The sequence below is a fragment of the Diabrotica virgifera genome, chromosome 10 (genome assembly GCF_917563875.1).
Source record: "Diabrotica virgifera virgifera chromosome 10, PGI_DIABVI_V3a".
In the NCBI taxonomy this organism is placed as follows: domain Eukaryota; kingdom Metazoa; phylum Arthropoda; class Insecta; order Coleoptera; family Chrysomelidae; genus Diabrotica; species Diabrotica virgifera.
This window is the reverse complement of record NC_065452.1, coordinates 87536291-87558365: the sequence shown is the minus strand read 5'-3', so window position 1 is coordinate 87558365 and position 22075 is coordinate 87536291.

Below are 22075 nucleotides of genomic sequence, written 5' to 3'. Positions count from 1 at the left end.
CAGCTTTTACTAGGAAAAAGATATTCGGATAATTCAAAAAAAAATCTTGGGGATGCCTCTGAGACAATACGCAAGGACTATGATACAAAATAAGCCCTTCAATTTTTCCACAGAATTTTTTAAAATTAGGAGTAAATACAACGCTTTTATTTACCCTCGTATAATGTCATCTATGCAAAAAAGGTTTGTTACCTGAAAAATGGGGATAGAGGATAATGGGGAAGAAAACATAATTGTAATGGGAGATCTAAACGGTAGAGTCGGAAACAACAACAGCGGAATAGAGGAGTGCATGGGAAAAGAAGGAGAAGAAATACTAAACAGAAATGGTGAAAGAATAATAGAAATATGTATGGAGAACAAACTAGTTATAACAAATACAAAGTTTAAACATAAAGAAGTACACAAATACACGAGAGTAGAAGACAGCAGAAACGAAAAATCAATCATAGATTACTTTTTGGTAAGCAGCAACAAATTGAAAAGAGTACAGGATACGAAAGTGAAAAGAGGCTCAGAGATTGGCAGTGACCACCATCTAGTAATAATGAGAATTAGAACAACAGAAGAAAAAGAAGAAAAGAGAAGAAAGGTAGTAAACGAAAAAATAAAAAGTTACAAATTAAAAGAGGAAAGATATAAGAAGAAATTCCAAGAAAAATTAGATAATACTCTGAAAGGTAGGGCAAAAAATACAAATATAGAAGAAAAATGGGAATATCTAAAAACCAGCATAATCAAAGCAGCTGAGGAAGCTTGTGGGAAAGCAAAAATAGCAAATACTAACATGAGGAGAACGGAATGGTGGACGGAAGAAATACGAGAGAAAATAAAGAACAAAAAAGAAAAATGGAAGAGATACCTAAGTACAAAACACCCGGAAGATTACGAGGCATATAAAGAAAAAAGGAAGGAGGTTAAAATAGCGGTGAAAGCAGGAAAGGAAAGGTCATGGGAGAGATTTGGACAAAAAATGACAAAAAATTATAGGGAAAACCAAAAACTCTTCTACGGCGCAATAAAACAACTCAGACAAAAGAAAGAGCACACGATGCCGAATATAAAAGACAAGAATGGAAACGTACTAACAGAAGAAAAACAAATAATGGAAAGATGGAGAGAACATTTCAAAGAGCTAACTCATGCATACACGGACAACATAGGGGAGATACAAGAAAGGAATGAAGAACAACAAGTGGAATCCATAACAAGAGAGGAATTAGAGAAAGCAATAGAAAGAGTAAAATTGGACAAAGCACCAGGCAAGGATCATATCACCCCGGAAATGATAAAATTCATGGGGATGGAATGGATAGCATGAAAGAACTAATGAATGATATCATAAATAGAGCATAATTACCAAAGGACTGGAAGAAAGACATTATACTACCAATACACAAAAAAAGGAGACAAGAGAAACTGTAATAATTACCGAGGTATCACCATATCAAGTATCCCTGGGAAGGTATTTGCAAGAATAATAGAGACATGAATAAAAACCCAAATAGAAACAACTATGGAAGACACACAGTGTGGATTCAGGAAGGAGAGAAGCACGCAAGACCTAATATTCACATTAAGACAAGTAAGTTAGAAGGTAATCAAGAAGAATAGAGAGATACATATGTGCTTCATTTACCTGGAAAAGGCGTTTGACAGAATCCGAAGAAAGGACGTATGGAAGACACTAAAAGAAAGGGGAGTCGACAGACACATAATAGAAGTAATAAAGGATATGTACAAAAATAATACAAATACAATAAGAACCAATAACGAGGAATCCAGAGAATTTACTACAAGTAAAGGCGTCAAACAGGGATGCGTGCTGAGTCCACTGCTATTTTCAGTGGTACTGGATGAAGCGATAAAGAAAGCCAAGAGAAGAATGAGAAAACTAACATTAGGATACTGGCAAATGAAACGGACTCAACTATCGGAGCTACTATTCGCAGACGACATGGTATTGATAGCAGAAAACAGAGAAGACCTACAGAACAATCTTGAAATCCTAGAAGAAGAACTATCAAACATAAATATGAAAATTAATACAGAGAAAACAAAAACAATGATAATTTCAAATACGAGGAAGACACACGCAATAGAATTAGTCGGGAAACAACTAGAGCAAGTGGAATATTTTAAATACCTAGGAGTAATAATCGAAGCAAATGGTAAACAAGACATGGAAATAAACGAGAGAATGGGACGAACAGGAAGCTTATTTAACGCTATGAAAACAACATTTTTGGGGAAAAAAGAGATACCGGAGAAAGTAAAAACGGCAGTCGTTAAATCAGTAGTAAAATACGAAACGAAACAATTAGACAAAACCTAAAACTGGAACCAATTAATGAAAAAATAGTGGAGGGACAACTTAGATGGTTCGGGCACGTGTGTAAAATGTCAAACGAGAGGCTTACAAAACGAGTGTTCGAAACGAGAGTGCAGGGGAAAAACAAAAGAGGAAGACCAAGAGTTATGTGGGTAGATGAAATCAGGAAAGAAGTCGAGAAGAAGGGATTGACATTGGAAAGTGCAAGAAACCTAACGCAAGATCGGAAAGCATGGAGACTACAATGCCAAACCCAACTCCACCAGCCTTACACCTAAAGGTAGAAAGGCTTAGGACTAAGTAAAGTAAAGTACCTGAAAAATAAAAAACGATGTCAATACATGTACCTACAAATTGATTGCAAAAATCTTGAAAATTGAAGTACAAATAATAAAATTATAAATTGCCGAACTTAATCAAAAATTTTTAGTAGCAAAATTTTGTACCGGGATGTATAAATATAAATTGACACTTTTTGACATTTTTTTTAATTGGACACTTATATTTCCAAAGCTTTCCAAAATATGTTTTTAATAAATTACGAAAACGTCCCATTAAATAAATGTGTCAACGTATATTATATTCCTCCAAACTTATGTATACCACTTTTCTTCAAACCGCTAGGACTAATCCCAAAGCCATAGAAGTAGGGGAACGTGTCGTATCGCTGAAAAGTGCATCTGTTAAATCTTTCGGAGGTTTGTAGAAAGCCGCTGCATCAGGTGGCGTTGATTATGTCCCTTTTAGGGCAACAACCTCACTCCAGTCTATCTGTACCCTACAAAGCCGCCGTTCATTGACTTTTTTAAAGGGGATTTAACACATTAGTTTAGTGTGTTACTACGTTTTTTTCAGGTCACTTTATTTAAAATTAATTAACAACGTTACAGACAACAATCAGTTATTCACCAAAAAAATTTAAAGCAAACATATTCGAAGAAATTTAATATCTACTATTTATGCTACACTTACCGGCACAAAAAACGACCACCCCAAAAAATGGGTAATATTTGATGTCTTGAATTTCCTAAACCTGTTGTCCGATTTAAGTGATTTTTTTAATGTGCCTTATTCTTGAACAACATTTCTGTAATAATATTCTTGCTGGACAGGTAAACTATCATTGTATACCGGTTGTATACCATTGTATACCATTGTACCAATCAAACTGTGTTTTATTCTCAAAGTTCATCACACTTTATGGAATATTCTAGCATTTATAAAATACTGAAATTAAAACTGAACTATAGCCTCAGGTTTTAATAACATTTTGTTTTTTGATTCATTCGCTTATGTTGGATAATAAAAAAGTTAGGTACTTTAACAACTAGCCATGTCCTTAATTAATACAGGGTGTTTCTAAATAAGTACGGCAAACTTTAAGGGGTAAATCTGCATGAAAAAATAATGGCCGTTTGCTTTATAAACACATGTCCGCAAATGCTTCGTTTCTGATATACTGGATGTTGAATTATTTTCTTACAAACTGACGATTTCTTTATTGCTCTAAAACCGGTTGAGATATGAAAATGAAATTTGGTAGGATATAATCAGCGTTTCCCAACCGCTGGGTCGCGACCAACTAGTGGGTCGCGGGCGGATTTCAGGTGGGTCGCGGCTTGGCTCTTACAGTAGCTGAATAACGTACATATATGTATCATCATGGGTGTGGAATGGGTCGCGAACATGAAAAAAAACATCAGAAGGTGGGTCGCCAGACATAAAAGGTTGGGAACCACTGGGAATATGTAGGTAGGTAGGTAGGTGGCATATTACGAATTTATGGTAAATAGTATATTACATAAAATTATCATTTTACTTACATTTTTTCTAAACCTAATGTGTAGTTAACTTTACCAAAAAAATGATTTTATTAACGTTTCGAAGCTCAAATCGGGTTTCGTTGTCAGGAACTAAAAAAAAGGAAATAGCTTCAGAACAACACTAATGTGTAGGTATAATAAGCCGTATTTTTAAATTTCTAACATCATAATTGTAAGAAAAAATGGAACATGTCAAAATATACAGCACCAAGTAGTAAATTATGTATTCTATAATATAGACCTTAGCATAGTTAACACGTAATTTGTGTCCACCATTAATTTTCCAAAAGCAATCCGTATAGATTACACAGGTTTACAAAAAAAATAAATTTTGGACTATTTGACGAAACCATATGACTAGGGAGTTTTTGGGGTCGCTGATCACGAATCCGGGGTCCGCTGTGCTCTATCACGTCACGTAAATGTCAGTTCAAGGTCAAATCAAGATAAAACGGCAATTGCTCGGAAAAAGTATATTAGGGGGTTTTTGGGGTCGCTGATCACGAATCCAAGATCCGCTGACCTTTCGCACCTCTAGCTCAAGGTTATTTTAAGGTCAAATCAAGATAAGTCGACACAATCGCTCTGAAAAATTATATTAGGTTTTGGGTCGCTGATCACAAAACTGGGGTCCGTTGAGCTCTATCACGTCAGGTAAAGGTCATTTCAAGGTCAAATCAGTTTTGTGTACCTGTCCTGATTTGACCTTGAAACTACCTTTACCTGACGTGGTATAACGAACAACAGTTTTGTAATCGGCGACCCCAAAAACCCCCTAATATACTTTTTCAGAGCGATTGTGTCAATTTATCTTGATTTGACCTTGAAATGGCCTTGAGCTAGACGTGAGAGAGGTCAGCGGACCCTGGATTCGTGATCAGCGACCCCAAAAACCCCCTAATATACCTTTTCAGAGCGATTGTCGATTGATCTTGATTTGACCTTGAAATGACCTTTACCTTATGTGATAGAGACCAGCGGACCCCGGATTCGTGATCAGCGACCTCAAAAACCCCCTAGTCATATGGTTTCGTCAAATAGTCCAAAATTTATTTTTTTTTTGTAAATCTGTGTTATTAACAATTTATTACTGAGTCATAAATCAGGCCAACAACGCTACACACGTCTTGAATAAAGTCAGGATGTTGGAATAGCAAGGCCACCCGACAAAATCAGTCAGCTTGACTGTCAAGATTACTCATTTTTGTCGTGCGACAAACCTGCGTACACACGCTCCAACAGTCTAACTTTCTCAGACGTAACTTTCTCAGCCTTAACTTTGTCAGAGCGTGTGTAACAGTGTTGCCAACCGGATTTCTCTAGATTATCCGATGATCGCTCGAAAAAGATCCGATGTGTTACGAAAAGATACGCTCATAGGCGTAAAACTAGGGGGGATTGAGGATTATAAACCCCGCCCCCCCCATTTGGATGTACTTTGAGCTCTCTACGCTTAACACCATTACTATTCCATACCTCTCAGAGGGGCGCGACCCAAAATAGTGACAACTCTACCGTATCGATAATAGTCTACGAGAAGTGCAGGGCAAATTGAAGTAAAAATTACAAAAAAATAATTTGTATGTGTTTGTACTCACTTGATAATTCTCAAAAAATTACAGGATCTGGATTTCATACATATTTTTTTTATACTTCTTGTATCAAAGTTGCGCGTGAAGTTAGACGTGTTAATGACAGTAGCGAGTTTGGGGGCGACCCCTCCTAGAGACCATCCAGTAGTTGTAACCCCCTTAGGATCATCTCGCAGAGACCATCCAGTAGTTGTGACCCCCCTTTAGGATCATCCTGGTTTCTTTTATCTTTTTTGTATTGAATACATTACTGAAAACCCTTTGTACACTCTACACTATCTATCTATCTATCTATTAGCCTTGCGACATCCAATATTGGACATAGGCCTCCCCTTCGTTCCTCCATCTTTCTCTATCCTCAGCCATGTGCATCCATTTTGAGCCTGCTTGGTGTTTTAGGTCATCTACCCATCTCATCTGTGGTCTTCCTCTCTTTCGTTTATATGTCCATGGTCTCCACTCTGTAATAATTTTATTCCATCTTTCGTCTTTTTGTTTAATCGTATGACCGGCGAATTTCCATTTTAGTTTAGCTGTTTGACGAGTAGCATCTTTAACTTTTGTAATATTTCTTACCCAGGAATTCCTTTTTCTATCTGACCGTCTTACGTTGATCATTTGTCTTTCCATTGCTCTTTGTGTTTTCGCAATTCTGTCCATATTCGCTTTTGTGAACGTCCATGTTTGACATCCATATGTGAGGACCGGAAGAATACATTGGTAGATTTTCGTTTTTAGATATTGAAGGTATTTTTATTCTTCAATATGAAGCTGAGCTTACCAAACGAGGCCCACGCTAACTTCGTTCGTCTCTTTATTTCTGCTGTTTGGACACTCTACACTAGCGTTTGAAAATGGTAAAACGAATAGCAATGAAAATACTTTTTTTAAATTAGGAAACAAATATATATTAGCTTTATTTTTTAATTTTACCATTTATTCATTATAAAAAAGTATTTTCACAAACCAAAACTTATTTCAACAGACGTTTACTTAAGCATTGCACGACATTAAATAAAAATAAAACTAAATCGTGCAGTAGCTATCATAAGTTTAAAGACTAAAAAGCCATAAATAAAATCGGACGGCAGAATCGCTATTTTTGAAATTTGAATTGGATCAGTATGCCTTGAGTGAAAACATTTGTGCATTCAAATTCTAAACAAAACAATTCGCACAGGTCCCTTGTGTCAATGAGAAGCGGATTTTTTGAAGTTTATTTTTGTTATTAGTATATTGTAGTAGATTGGTAGATACACTGAAAAATATACGCAAATATCCGATTTATTTAAAGGTACGAGGAAGATACGACAACTATTAAAAAGATACGCAAATCGGATAATTATATGCCGATTGGCAACACTGATGTGTAAACGGTTTTAGCTGTTAAGATAGATATATTTTTATGTAGTTTATAGATTTTTTGTAACTCTTAGGTATTAAAGGCGAAACCTGTGCCATCAGTGTTTTGATCCATGCAGTAGATTATTATCCTAGGAACACTAATCAAATATCATATTTCGAGGTTTTATATATCTAATATGTAATTTTATAAACGTATCACATATGCTATGGACTATAAATATTTTCTATATTTTCTTGTTCTTCGTTTGTTTTCTCTTATGCCTTTTTTTATTCCCCTCAAGTTCTTAAGCAAGTATATTCTTCGTCTTCCTACATTTTGACTTACTCAAATTTTGACTTACTCAAATTTTGACTTACTCAAATTTTGACTTTTACTCAAATTTTGACTTTAACGATCCTTTTCTACTTAAATTTTTTCTTTATGATAAAATGATATGAGGTTTTCTTTATGAGAAAATAATGTAGACAATGGCAACTAATTACACGGTTAATTATTTCCCAGGATATTGCTACGGCGAGGAAAACCAAAATAACTACCCCTAATCCCAAACAGCGCTTTGGTGGCCAAGGAGTCGGTACTAAGGATCCCTGGCTCAAGATAGTAAAATTCATCGTAACACGAGACAGATGTTTTAAAAGCATTTGTGCTTCCGGAAAATTTGAAAATTGTATCAAAGAGAGCTTCAAATTATCAATCATAGATGTAAGCAAGTTACGATGGTCAGGCTCAGGAACATGCAGACGAATGTTACATTCAATGAGGCGTCAGACAGAGATATATTCTATGGTTCCATGACATCTCGTAACGCGACAGTTCGTAACCGGACAGTTGGTAACGGACAATTCGTAACAGCGACAGTTCGTAACTATACAAATTCGTAACGGACAATTCGTAACCTCCAAATTTAATTATTCTGTTTATTATTGTTAACGTGGAAACTAACTGTTATTACAGTTATAAATGAAATTATGTTTATCAATTTAACGAATCAGTATCAGGGTAAACATAAGCCATCCCTCTTATCAACTATAACCGTTGAATGAATGCCTCAAAGCTAATACCAATCACAAGGTTTATTATAATAACAGGTAATTATAATCTTTCCTTTACAAAATGTTTATTTAAAAAGTTTGGAATGTCTAAAGACGGTTGTCAGATTAAAGATTTCAGGAATTACAAAAGAAGAAGAATTAGCAGTTCCGAAAAGAAGAAGAATAGACAGTTGACAAAAAGAAGAAGAGCGTTCCGTGGCGACTAGCACAGAACGAAAAATTGTTTTATTTTTAATTTATTTAATATTTTAATTTAAAAATAGCGCCAACTAGCGGATAATAGCTAAACTATGGTAAATTTCTTCGACGTAATGTCTGTGTCAAGGCAAATTGGAATAAAAATGGCGAATTTAAATAAAAATACTGAATTGGAATAAAAATGGCGAATTGGTGGCGCTATCTAGCGGATAATAGCTATGGTAGATTCCTTCGACGTCAGCATCTATCTCACTCTTACCCACATAAAAGGTACTTCTCTCTCTAACAGATTGATTTCCCTATCTTGATAGTCACGCCCGCTTAGTTCTTCTACTTACTACCTAAAAATATAGTATGCAACTGATAAAGCTTAGATTTCTGCACGTGGACGTTAAGCCATTTAGGCACTACATACCTACAACCTTTATTGTCCATGTCTCTCCTTATGTCCATGCCTCTCTACGTTAAGTCGTTTAGGCACTACATACGTCACTACATGTCTCTACGTTAAGCCATTTAGGCACTACATACCTACAACCTTTATTGTCCATAAAAATGGCGAATTGGAATAAAAATGGCGCCATCTAACGGATAATAGCTAAACTATGGTAGATTCCTTCGACGTCAGCATCTATCTCACTCTTACTCACATAAAAGGTACTTTTCTCTCTAACGCATTGATTTCCCTATCTTGATAGTCACGCCCGCTTAGTTCTTCTACTACTAAGTAAGTACTTCATTGTTCCTTTGTCTAGGTATATGCAAATTTAAGGAACAATAAGAGTGATAAAATTTTAAAAATAATGTTAGAAGTTTCTATGTATTTAAATATATTTGTTTGTGTTTAAAGACTTTTAAATATTCTAAAACACGAAATATAAAATGTATTAAACATGTTTATCCGTACTTATTCGTTAAATTGATAAACATAATTTCAATTATAACTTTAATAACAGTTAGTTCCCACGTTAACAAAAATAAACATAATAATTCAATTTGGACGTTACGAATTGTCCGTTACGAATTTGTATAGTTACGAACTGTCGCCGTTACGAACGGCCGCTGTTACGAATTGTCCGTTACCAACTGTCTGGTTACAAACTGTCGCGTTACGAGGTGTCTGGTCACGGACAGAAAGGTCAAAATAAGCAAAAATTATCGCAACGATAATCAAAATTTTAATGAAGTAAGGAAGGATTTGCTTCAAAGCAAGAAAAATGTAAGTAAACATGGATATAATGATATAAATATGAATAAAGGACATTAACATTAAATTACATTTAGTTTTAATTATCTTATTATTAACAAAAAATAAAAATTACAAAAGTGTTACACTATAATGTAATAAAAAAATCGAAAAATAATTAACATATTAATATATTTTTTATTCATGGCCATTAGCATAAAAACAATCAACAATAATATGTTTTTCAAAATTGTCTTGTAAAAATCTATGTCTTCTATCTGTATACATAATATTATTTATACGTAGAAAAAGTTCTTTCAACATCTACAGATGTGATTGGTGCGTATTTAATTAGACAAAAATGTACCGATACTGTATTTTACAACATGTATTTTACAAAAATGTATTTTACAACAATATAATAAATTTGGGTTGTCTTCAGACAAATATTAGTTTATTACATGGACAGGTATAACGATGGATGTTCCCGTTTATCTCCTAAGCCTAAGGGATTAAAATTCTTATGGTTTATTGAATTATTAGAGTTTTATAGCTCTGTATACTTCATAGAATTTTGCTTGACAGGAAGTACAATTATTATTTATACATGAAATTAAACTACAGTTTATCATAAAAAGTAAAATAAACAAAGATAAGCAACATATCTTTAAAATAAGCATTTTTACTAAAAAAAGCAGAATGCTTATAATCAGGACTAGTTATAACTTTTAAACAAGCAAGATAAAGAGTTTGGAATGAAACTAAAAGATAAACTGATTAATACTATTCGATATGTTGATGGCATTATCATCTAGTGTCATAGTACACAAGATATTCAGGAGTTGTTGGATTACGTAAACATGGCAGGAAGAGATAAGGGTCTAAAAGTGAATTTATGACATTCATCCGCCCACCCCATTGCAATGCTTCGCTACAGATAGATCAAAAAAGCATTGATAGAGTTGAGAGTTGAAAGTTGCTATATTACAACCAACTAGATCCAAACAAAAAAATCAAGTGCCAAATTAAAACAGAGCTTACAACGTCTCTGAAAATGAAATCATTCGTCTGTAATCATAATGTACCGCACCTAAAATTGCGCCAAAGAATGATAAAATGTTATACTTGGTCCCTGTTGATCTATGGCACCGAGATCAGGACTCTGACTGAAGGTTATACGATCAATCGCTTAGAAGCATTCGAGGTTTGGTTAGCATAGAAAAATGCTTTAAATATCCTGTACCGCTATATAAAGCAGGATTAAATAGAGAAAATACCGTTTGTGATTATTTGTGAATTAATTATCATTATTGGACAGGATCACGCAGTGCTGAACAACTATTTCGACTAGTTGAAAACCTGGAACAACTTGACAGTGTAATTGCCAATGTTAAGCGGACCTAAGATAGCACTAAAAGAAGAAGAACATAGATCTTGCTTTTTTAATCCTTGCTTTCACTTCAAATAAATCCCTAACTTCATTTAGATTGCATCCCAGGACTAAAAGAGATCGTTTATAGATCGAGGGAACAGGGGAGACAAGGGAACGTAAGCAATCTGCATGATAAAGATTGGCAGAATCGAAAGAACGAGCTAGAGCAGGGCATCTTTATCCATTAGGCAATATAGGCAGTTGCCTAGGGCGGCACATTATGAGAGGGCGGCAAAAATACTATACAAAAAATATTTGTATATAAAAATTATGGATCTGGGTTCTGTCAATAAAGAGTATGAAGCTCTTTCAAATTACTTTAACGCAAGGAAGCCAAAAAATTGTGCCCAAATAAAACATATAAAGAAATAAGAAAAAAAAAGAAAAATTCAATTTGACGAGCTTTTCAGCTAGTTATGAGACATTCTATATTATAATCGACACTCTGATAAGAGACCTGGTTAGACGTCTGGAATCTTATCGACTTATTTATCAACGTTTTCGTGTTATTAACAGATTTACCAAAATTAAGCAATGAAGAAATTATTAAAGATGCTGATCATACATGAATGCATTCGCTTAAAGCGTCATTTGGATACCACAATAAAATCACCAATTGAGATATCTTAATATTTAAAAAAGAGTTAATGCAACTGAAGGTGGATATGAGCTATTACCTCCGATTTCGTTGAACCTCCATCGATTTTCATGAAAATTAGTGGATGGTTAGACGATATCTCAAGGAACAAAGGTGACATGGTGTAAACTTGCGCTTTTACTCTGGGGTGGTTACCACCCCTTCTCGGGGGTGGGAGAGAATTCGATAGAGGGACAAATTCTAAGCAAAATTTGCTACATAAAGTTATTAAAATTTTATTATACAAAGATTTTAATTTTTCGTGAGAAAAATGCATGTTATTAACCGATTTTTCATAAATAACTCAAAAACTATGAGATTTTACAAAAAAGTTATTATTACCAAAGTTGAAGCTAATAAAAAATTAAATAAACTCCTTACAGGAAAAACCTTTTAATGTTAACTAAAAGTGGGTTATAGGTACATAATTGAATGTAGGTATATTTTTTTCGGCGACTACCCAATAAGTATTCAAGCTTAAATAACGGGAAAATGATGCATTTTATATAAAACATAACCTTCTTAAACATTTATTTGTCAAAGTACTTAGAAATTAGAAATATCTATCAAATGAGTCCGGAAGAAGTTGATAGGATTAAAATTTATGCACCAAATATTTTTCAAAATTTATCATTTTAAAATTTTTCCAAAAATTTATTGTTTTTTTTAAACAACTGAGTTAACTTTTACGATATGAGTTTTGCCTAAAAACTATTTGAAAGTTATTTTAATGGCTATTAAGCCACTTTGAATTTAATCTTTTGAACTCCTTACCTTTTTAAAACTAAAAGGTTAAATTGCCCTGGTTACATGGTTCTCGCAGCAAAATTTAAGCTTTAATCGTTTCTATCTCGGTTAATTTTTACCCTACAGAAATAGTAAACAGGTAAAATATTTGATACAGAAAAAACTAAAATTTAGTTATACATATATCACTTTTTACCTAGGTATATTGAGTATTTTTGGAGTTATTATCAAAAGAAAATGAAAATTACTTGATGATAATCTTAAAAATTGTGATTTTTTTAAATTACATCTTTTTTTCAAAAATATGCATTCTAAACCGTTCAAAATTATTGAAATCATTACTTATGCTAATATAAAGAAATTCTTCTAAGGATTACTATAAATTTTAATTTTTGTGGAAATGGCGTACGTTTTATTTTTTACTTTTTCCTAAAAAGTTCTAAAGGATTCTGTTATTTTCATCATACCTTGCTTAATTGTGATGCTATTAACTTCTACTACAGCTCATTTGATAGGTACTTCGAAGTAGCAGGTAGTAGGTACTCCATCGTGTTCCGGTTATTTAAGCTTGAATACTTAGATTTGAATACTCGTCGAAAAAAATATACATTCAATTACCCATAACTCACTTTGAATTAACATTAGTTTAGTTCTTTAAGTGATGAGTGTATTCAGTTTTTTATTATATTCAATTTTGGTAATAATAAATTGTTTGTAAAAGCTTATAGTTTTTGAGTTATACGTGAAAAACAGCTTTAAAACATGCATTTTTTTAAGAAAAAATGAAATTTTTGATCTTTAATAACTCAAAAAGTATTGATTTATATTAATAACTTTATATAACAAATTTTGCTTAGAATTTATCTCTCTATCGATTTATGGTATTATTAAAACAAGTTTCACCACCGAGAAGGGGTGGCGTCCACCACCACTGTAAAAGCGCAAGTTGGCATCCTGTCACCTTTATTGCTTGAGGTATCCTCTAACTACTCACCAATTTTCATTAAAATCGATGGAGGTTCAATGAAATCGGAGGTGAAAACCTGCAGTGACTGTACTAAGTGGATTGAAAAATATTTTCCCTAATTTTGACATTGCTTTGCACATTTTTATTTGTGCATCCCAGCTGCCAACGTGTCCGCTGAAAGGTCATTTTCGAAAATGTCAAGAATTAAAAATAACTTCTCATCAAGTATGACGCAAGAACGTGTTATAATTTGTCGATTTTGCCAAGAATTTTTTTTGAAAAGTCTTTTTTTGAAAAGAAGTCTCTTGTGTGATCGAACTGGAATGACAATTTTTTCTGTTATAGCTATATAAACATTAAACATCGTAGTTTAAATCCATTTTGAGTGTATTCTTATTTAAATAAAAATTGTACATGTTTCAAGGGCGGCTACTATAGAATTGCCTAGGGCTTCAATTTACCTAAACGCGGCCCTGAGCTAGAGAGAACGGTTGAGAGAAGAAATGAAGGGAGAACTGTGGAAATCCTTAATAGATCTGTATTTGGTACTACATACATAATATTCTCATATTCTCAAGTTCTCTTTGTTCGTTTCTGTTTTCTGCAGTTTTTACCCAATATTGACACAAAAGTTTCCTACATTGTTTATATATGATGAAAATCTTATCTCACTTCTAATGTTAAGCCTGTATATCTTCTCCAAGAATCAAATTAAAATATAAAGTACAGCTATAATGGTCAAACTAATATTCATATTATATATCTTTTAATGCGCTCTTAAAGATAAAAAGTACAGCTAACGGCTGTGAATTTATGACATAAACGATAGCTAGTATTTTGGTTGTGTTAAAAGCATGGAAGAGCAACGCTTTAATAAATCAGATGGCACCAATATTTTTATGTACTATTTTAGAAAATAATCGCTGCTTTCGACACGGTCATTAATATGTTAACAGTTGTGATGTGTTGTTTTTGCAATTAAGAGACCGTTAGAATAAATGGGTGAAAAGAATTGATAAAGAAGAATGGTTGTGATGGACACAACACGGTGTTGAAGAGAAAATCTAAATAAAAAAAATGTAGCGCCCTATTTTCTTAGCTTTATGCTTGCAGTATCCCTTCTAGATCCGTCAAAATTAAAATCAGGTATTAGTGTAGGAAACAGAGGTTGAACCCCGCAAAATGGACACAAATCCGGTTTTATTTTTTTCTGGTATATCAAGGGGTGCTTGTTATGAGACTAACTTTTTCTTAAAAAATTTCACCCCCGGAGCCCCCCTTTTCATCCCTTTAAAGGGGGTAATTTGTGGTTTTTTCGAAACGTAGCCCTTCCTGTACGTTTTGCAAAAAATTTACTTAATAGTAAAATGAAGAGGACTATATTTCCTACTATTTATTTCCCGACAGAATATGTCTATCACCCACCGTTTAGCGAGGGTAGTGCCCCAAAGTTGACAAATTAAAAAAAAAATGTTTAAAAAAAATATTTTTTCCTAACTGTAATGAATATTAAGAAGAAAGCCTGCGGCAATTAATCACAAATAAGTGGCTGAATTTTTTATATAGGTTTCATTTAAGGGTAATTGCAATTTTTTTAATTACAGGGTGTTACATTTTAAAAATCCCCTTTTTATACCATCTGAAGCGCCTATGCTAGAGTAAAAAACTTTCAGCGATTATCCATGTACTAATGTTATTTGAAAATTTGTATAATGCACGCCCATATTTTCCCCGGAACCACCCCAAAAAAAAGGAGAATGAATAAGGAAAATAATCAAAAATTTATTTTGGGCCACCACTGTGGCTTTAGGGTGCAAAGAAAATAAAATATACATAGGTCATAATGTGTAGCAGACAGTGTGTTCTTTTATTTTCCATAAGTACGTTATCCATAAAATGAATAGGTGACGAAAAAAAAAACAAAAACTGGAGCACGCCAAAGCATTTTTGAGGTTTGCGGCGCCACTGTGCCGTAACGGTTGCTTATACAAAAAAAATGCATAGGACCTTATTTGTAGAGAAAATAGTGGTCTTTAATTATGTATAAGTTTTGTTTTAAAAAAATGCATAGGTAATGAGAAAATCGTCATAACATGCTCTCCAAGGGATAGGGGTAGTTTCTGCAGTTTATTTTCAAGGATAGGGGTAGTTTCCGCAGGGATGTTGCAATAATCATATATATTTATGAAAAACCCTATTGATGGAGCATATGTACATATGGGTCAAAAAACAAAAAATTTTTTTTTTCAACCAACCTTTATTTATTTTTTTTTGGCTACAGGGGTTGCATTAAGAAATCGCTTTTGTTGTCCATGCATGGGTAATAAGAACGTGCACAAAATAATATATGAAGCATTTTAATAAAAAGCATGGTGTGCGAAGGATTCCAAGAAAATCACTTTCTTTATTAATTCTCCTTTTTTTTTGGATAATCGCTGAAAGTTTTTTTACTCTAGCATAGGCGGTTCAGATGGTATAAAAAGGGTTTTTTTTTTAAATGTAACACCCCGTAATTAAAAAATGGACAATTCCTCTTAAATGAAACCTATACCAAAAAATCAGCCACTTATTTGTGATTAATTTCCCTAGGGTTTCTTCTTAACTTTCATTACAGTTAGGGAAAAATATTTTTTTAACATCTTTTTTAAAAATTTGTCAACTTTGGGGAGCCACCCCCGCTAAACGGTGGGTGATAGACATATGCTGTCGGGAAATAAATAGTAGGAAATATAGTCCTCTTCATTTTACTATGAAGTACATTTTTTGCAAAACGTACAGGAAGGGCTACGTTTCGGAAAAACCACAAATTACCCCCTTTAAAGGGAAGCCAAAGGAGGGTTCCGGGGCGAAATTTTTTAAGAACAAGTTAGTCTCATAATTAGCAACCCTTGATATACCAGAAAAAAAAAATAAAACCGGACTTGTTTCCATTTTACGAGGTTCAACCTCTGTTTCCTACACTATATGGAGCACTTTTCTACGGTTACGCAAAATAATCTTTTTCTACAACCACTATTCAAAGTGCACTTTTCTGGACAGTTTTATGTTAGCAAACTTGATATTTTCTCACAGTATAAGATATTTGACATTAGTGTGCAGAAAAGTGACGTTTCTGTGCCGCAAAGTGACGTTTCTGTGCCGCAAAGTTCTTTTCTGCACAGTTGACTACCTCATTCTGAGTAACGTTATATTCTGTTTACATCCGTGGACTACCGCATTCTGAGTAACGTTATATTCTGTTTACATCCGTGGTTAAACTTTAGACAAATATATAACCTATAAGACAATTATTATATTTAACTATAGCATAGAAACTAAATTATGGATGTTACAACTGTTTTATTTTACAATTTTATTCTTATTAAACATTTTATAATTATCAAATAACCAATAAGGATTTAGCAACCTGTGCAAGAGACGTCGAATGAAGTAGATGTTGTGTAAATCCGTGACTGCATAAATATAATGTCAATAATGTCTAATAATTGTTTAAATTTAAACAAATTAAGACAGTGCATTAATTTTTTAACTGATTTCTGTGCAATTTATTTAGGTATAAGGAATTTAAATTTATTAGTAGGTATTAATTAAATACAGTTTAAAATTTATCACATAGGTACCTATTATAATTAATCGTCGTTTGGAAATTGTGATTTTTATTTTTAGGAAAAACTGTGCTTGTAGAAAAAGTATAGTGTGAAACACGTGCAGAAAGGTAATTTCTTACTCGTTTGAATTGCGGCACTCGCTTGCGCTCGTACCGCAACTTTTCAAACTCGTGAGAAATTAGTACCTTTCTGCACTTGTTGCACAATATACTATTTTTCTATTTACTTTTCTTTTTATATTTTTCTTTATCTGTATAATCGGCTTATCTCTCCTATGGCGCTAGAGCCCAACATCCGCTTCCAAGTATCTTTGTCCCTGGCTGCCCTCCTCCAGTTGTCCACCCTCAATATCTTTTTAGCATCGGTTCTCACTTCGTCTATCCTCTTCTTCCTTGGTCTTCCTACAGGCCGACGTCTATAGTTTCACTAAGGGCCGGTTTTTCAGTGCTGGGTTAACCTATTTATTTTTCGGTCACCGAAATATTTATTGTTAATCAATTTTTCAGTACACACATACCTCGCTTTGCGGCCTAGATACGTTCCATGAAACTTGGCCGTAAAGCGAAGAGCCGTATAAGGAATCAAGTATTCTAATACAAACTCATTTAAATTCAATGTAATCGGTTCCAAATTTTTTAAATATGTAACATGGTTATCATTCAATAACAATTTTTTTGATGTTAGCTGTTTGGATACAACACGCTCTGTCTATACATCAAATCCCGGTTCTGCTTGCAACTGAATGAGTTCCTCATATGAAAGGAGTTCCCTATCAGCTTCAAATAGAACACATCCCGTTCGTTCAAACCTCAAAGCCGAGATCATATGCTAGATCCAAAATGTTTTGCCTAATTTCAGGCAGGGCCGCCGCCAAAGTGTTATCCGCCCGCGTGCAACTTAATATTTGCCGCCCCCTTTCAACACTTTAGTCGTTTCTACATAGGTACCTACTAGTATTTAAAGAAATATGCAGGAGACCGTAACACGTATATGAATAATAATTGCTTTGATACTTTTAGACCTGGATCCCGTGTACCAAAAAAAAGTTATTATTATTAGGTATGTCAATAATAATAAGTATACAGAAATGCAAACTTGCACTACATGTGTAAGTTTTGTTTACAAGACTACTTACAACATTCGACATGCTTAATTGTTTACTAATATATTTAAATATATAGGCCTGGGAACACTGGAACAGGGGAAGTTTTAATTGTGGAACAGGTTAAAAATTTGGAACGTCAGACTACGAAAAGGTTCCATGTCTGTATTTTTTCGGACATAACTTCTAATTGATTTGTTACCATTTCATTAAACTCTCATGCAAAAATCAGACTGGTGTTGATCACCAGTGGGCATTTAAATGAGTGGAATACGAAGGACATATCAATGACAGGAATCATGTTGGTTAGTAATAGCAGTCTGATTTTTGCATGAGAGTTTAATGAAAGGATAACAAATCAATTGGATGTTCTGTCCGACAAAACACATGGGACGTGTTCGTAATCTGACGTTCCAAATTTTTAAACTGTTCCACAATTAAAACTTCCCCTGTTCCTGTGTTCCCGTATATCAAAGTTTGCCCGACTAAGCACCGTTAAGCTATAAAAAAATTTTCAGCTTGCTATTAACCAACTTTTTGGTACGCGGGATCCAGGCCTATTTGAAATACAGTAGTTTGAAAAAGAAACGGGCACACTACTATATACTTATTACAAACAAAATCGTTTATCAAAAGCGTGTCTAAAATCATCAAATTCTCAACTTAGACTGAACTTTATCTATCCCATCTATAACCATACATAAGCATAAAGTAGCAATATTAAAACAGAGCAGTGACGCACCCAGGAGGGTTTTTGGGGGTTAAAACCCCTCCCAGGGCATATAAAGAATAGTAGGAAAATTTAACTTGTCTATAACAAACTATACAAAAAAAATTCTGTGCCCAAGTCTGTGGAAAATTCTAGGTGCGCCACTGAAACAAAGCAACCATCGAGTAATCAAAAATATTTTTTTAAACCATCGAGTAATAAAAAAGACTTTTTTATTAAATGAATGAAGTAAAAAACAGACGTACTCCCAATCATTTATTGTAACTTCCGACGACCGGTTTCGCTCTCTAAAGTATGCAGAGCATCTTCAGGTCAACGGTTACAGTCATTAAATGATTCGGTTACAAGGAACTACTTCCTGAGTATTCATTAACATAATATCTTGCTTAAGTTGTGCTAACGGGATATGGTGGAATAGACGGAGAATGTTGTAAAGGTTAACAAGTTTATGGAAATTGGAAAATTCTTGAGGGTGATGAGATAGTTGGTGAAAGACAACCAACAAATTTGTGCCTGTTATTACTCAATGAGCAACTCTGAAAATATCCTATTGTCGTATCGTACTCTCTTAACAGATCATAAATGCTCAGAATTTGAAAAAATCGCATACGGACCACAAGCCGCCAGCCACTTTAATTAAAAAGCATTCCCGGAACTACTTTATCACTACAGCTGCAAAAGGGCAGTTCATACAATAAATAACATTTTCTGGCATTTTTGTTTAGATTGTTTGGAATATTAGAGTTTATAGAAATATCTGAAGCATTACTTTTTAATATTTTAAATTTATTTTCTTTTTAAATAAAGTATTATCATCAGTGACCTGTTTTTGGCCGCCCCTATAATCGGCCGCCCGTGTGCGATGCACACTTTGCACACATGGTAGCGGCGGCCCTGATTTCAGGAAGGAAATTAACCTGCATCAGTGCAGATTTTTCGGTTTATGAAGCCCTGTTTAATCTACGTTATATTAAACACTTTTTCAGTTTTATAACCACCTCTTTCAATATTCGCTTATCTTCGGTATTTCCATTCCATTCCAAATTTTCGAAAATACTTAAAGGTTTTTCATGGATAGTCATTTGACTTATTGGCATTCTCTGTTTGTTATTGTCCTCAATCCATATAATCAATAGTTTTTCCATTTTTTCCATAATCCAGTTAATATACTTTTCCATAATGTAGATGTATCGACATCGAAAAAAAGTTTTTTGGCCGTTATAACGAAACATTTTACGCCTCTTTAATACTTGACGACTTTGGTCGTCACGACAGAGGGTCGTACGACCGTTTGTCGTGCTCATCGGACTTTCACACTTTACGACAGTATTCATCTATTGTCGTAGAGAGCACAGGGCGTAGAATGAATCGGGCAAAAATTTTAGCTTTATGGGAATTGTATTCAACCGATAGAAATGTTGGTTGTCACTTTGACGTAAGTTCTGATTTGTTTTATTATTTTTTTATTGGTTAATTTGTATAGCGAAAAGAATTACGTTCATCTAAAGTACAAGTACATTGATCGAATGAAATATTTATTCATGGTGTCAATGCGTTTTTCATAATACCAATTAATTATTTATTTACTCTCTGAATTGGATTCATTGGATTAGTGATCTTGTACGCTGGACAAGTTTTAATGTCTATTTTTTTCTTAGTCATTGAATGTACGTACTTTTTGGTTTAGTTAGCAAGGTTGGGGGGAAATGGATCAACCACTAGTCTATGAGCAAACAAATTATGGAATCTTTGATCTAAATTATTCACATTCTAGAAACATCAAAGTTTTATACTATACTCTGATTATTAAAGTCCGGATTATAAGCATGATAGAAAGGTCAAACTAAGCACTTATACAGTGATGAGCGCGCTAATAACCGGCAAAATAGCGCAAAAGACGGAGAACATAATACGTTGCGAATCAAAAAGTGTTATACGTTATACGTTAATAGTTATACGTTATATAACGATATCTATAATAATTAACATTACATTTCATAGTTTCTTACCTTTAGACGTCTGTGACAGGAGAATATATTTTTTATTCATGACCATTAGCATATACAGGGTGTTTCATTAATAATCGTCCATATAGTAACTGGAGAAACCTTAGCACAAATTACGAAGATTTAACTTAACCTAAAACACTTAAATAAAATGTGGTTCCTTACTGAGTTACAGGGTGTTTTATCTCACAATTTAAAAATTATTTTTGCTCAGCATTTTAAAACTATTCGACGTATGCTTTTCACGCTTGGCAGAAAGTGCGACTACTATACACCCCACTAAATTATGATAAACAAACGTTTATAACTATTACCAGAGGCGTACTACAGGGGATAGTGAATGGTTGCCCTTCTCAAATTCTACGCCAATCGAGGAATTACTATTTTAGTGCCATTTTTAGATTCCACAATACTTTTTACGTAAATAATATACTCTTCATTAGTAACGATAAAGTCATTAGTATTCGAGATATTTGAAGTTAAATATGAAACGGCACAGTTATTTTGATTAATTTATGATATGTATGATTCATATGATTAAAATTTAAAAATTATTTGTACCCAGTACTTTAAAACTATTTGGCGTATCCTTATCATACTTGGCAGACAGTGTAGGTACTGCAAACCCTCCTAAATTAAGATAAATAAACTTTTCTAGCTACTACCAGAGGCGTACGACAGGGGATAGTGGCTGGTTGACCCTTCCCAAATTCTACGCCACTGACGAAATTGCTATTTTAGGGTAATTTTTTGATTTTCCAATACTTTTTTTGTAAATAATATACTCTTCATTCGTAACGATACAATTATTAGTTTTCGAGATATTTGCAATTACAATTGAAGCGACACAATACATTAATCAAAATAACCGTGTCGTTTCATTTTTTACTTCAAAGATCTCGAAAACTAATGACTTTATCGTTACGAATAAAGAGTATATTATTTTCATATAGAGTATTGGAGAATCCAAAAATTGAACTAAAATAGAAATTCCGTCAGTGGCGTAGAATTTGGAAAGGGTTAACCATTCACTTTCCCCCGTCGTACGCCTCTGGTAATAGCCAGAAACGTTTGTTTAACATAATTTAGTAGTTTGTACAGTACCTATACTTCCTGCCAAGTATAAAAAGGATATGTTGAATAGTTTTAAAATGCCGAGCAAAAATAGTTTTTAAATTTTTAGATAAAACACCCTGTAACTCAGTAAGGAACCACATTTTATTTAAGTGTTGTAGGTTAAATCTTCGTATTTTATGCTAAGGTTTCTCCAGTTACTATATGGACAATTATTAATGAA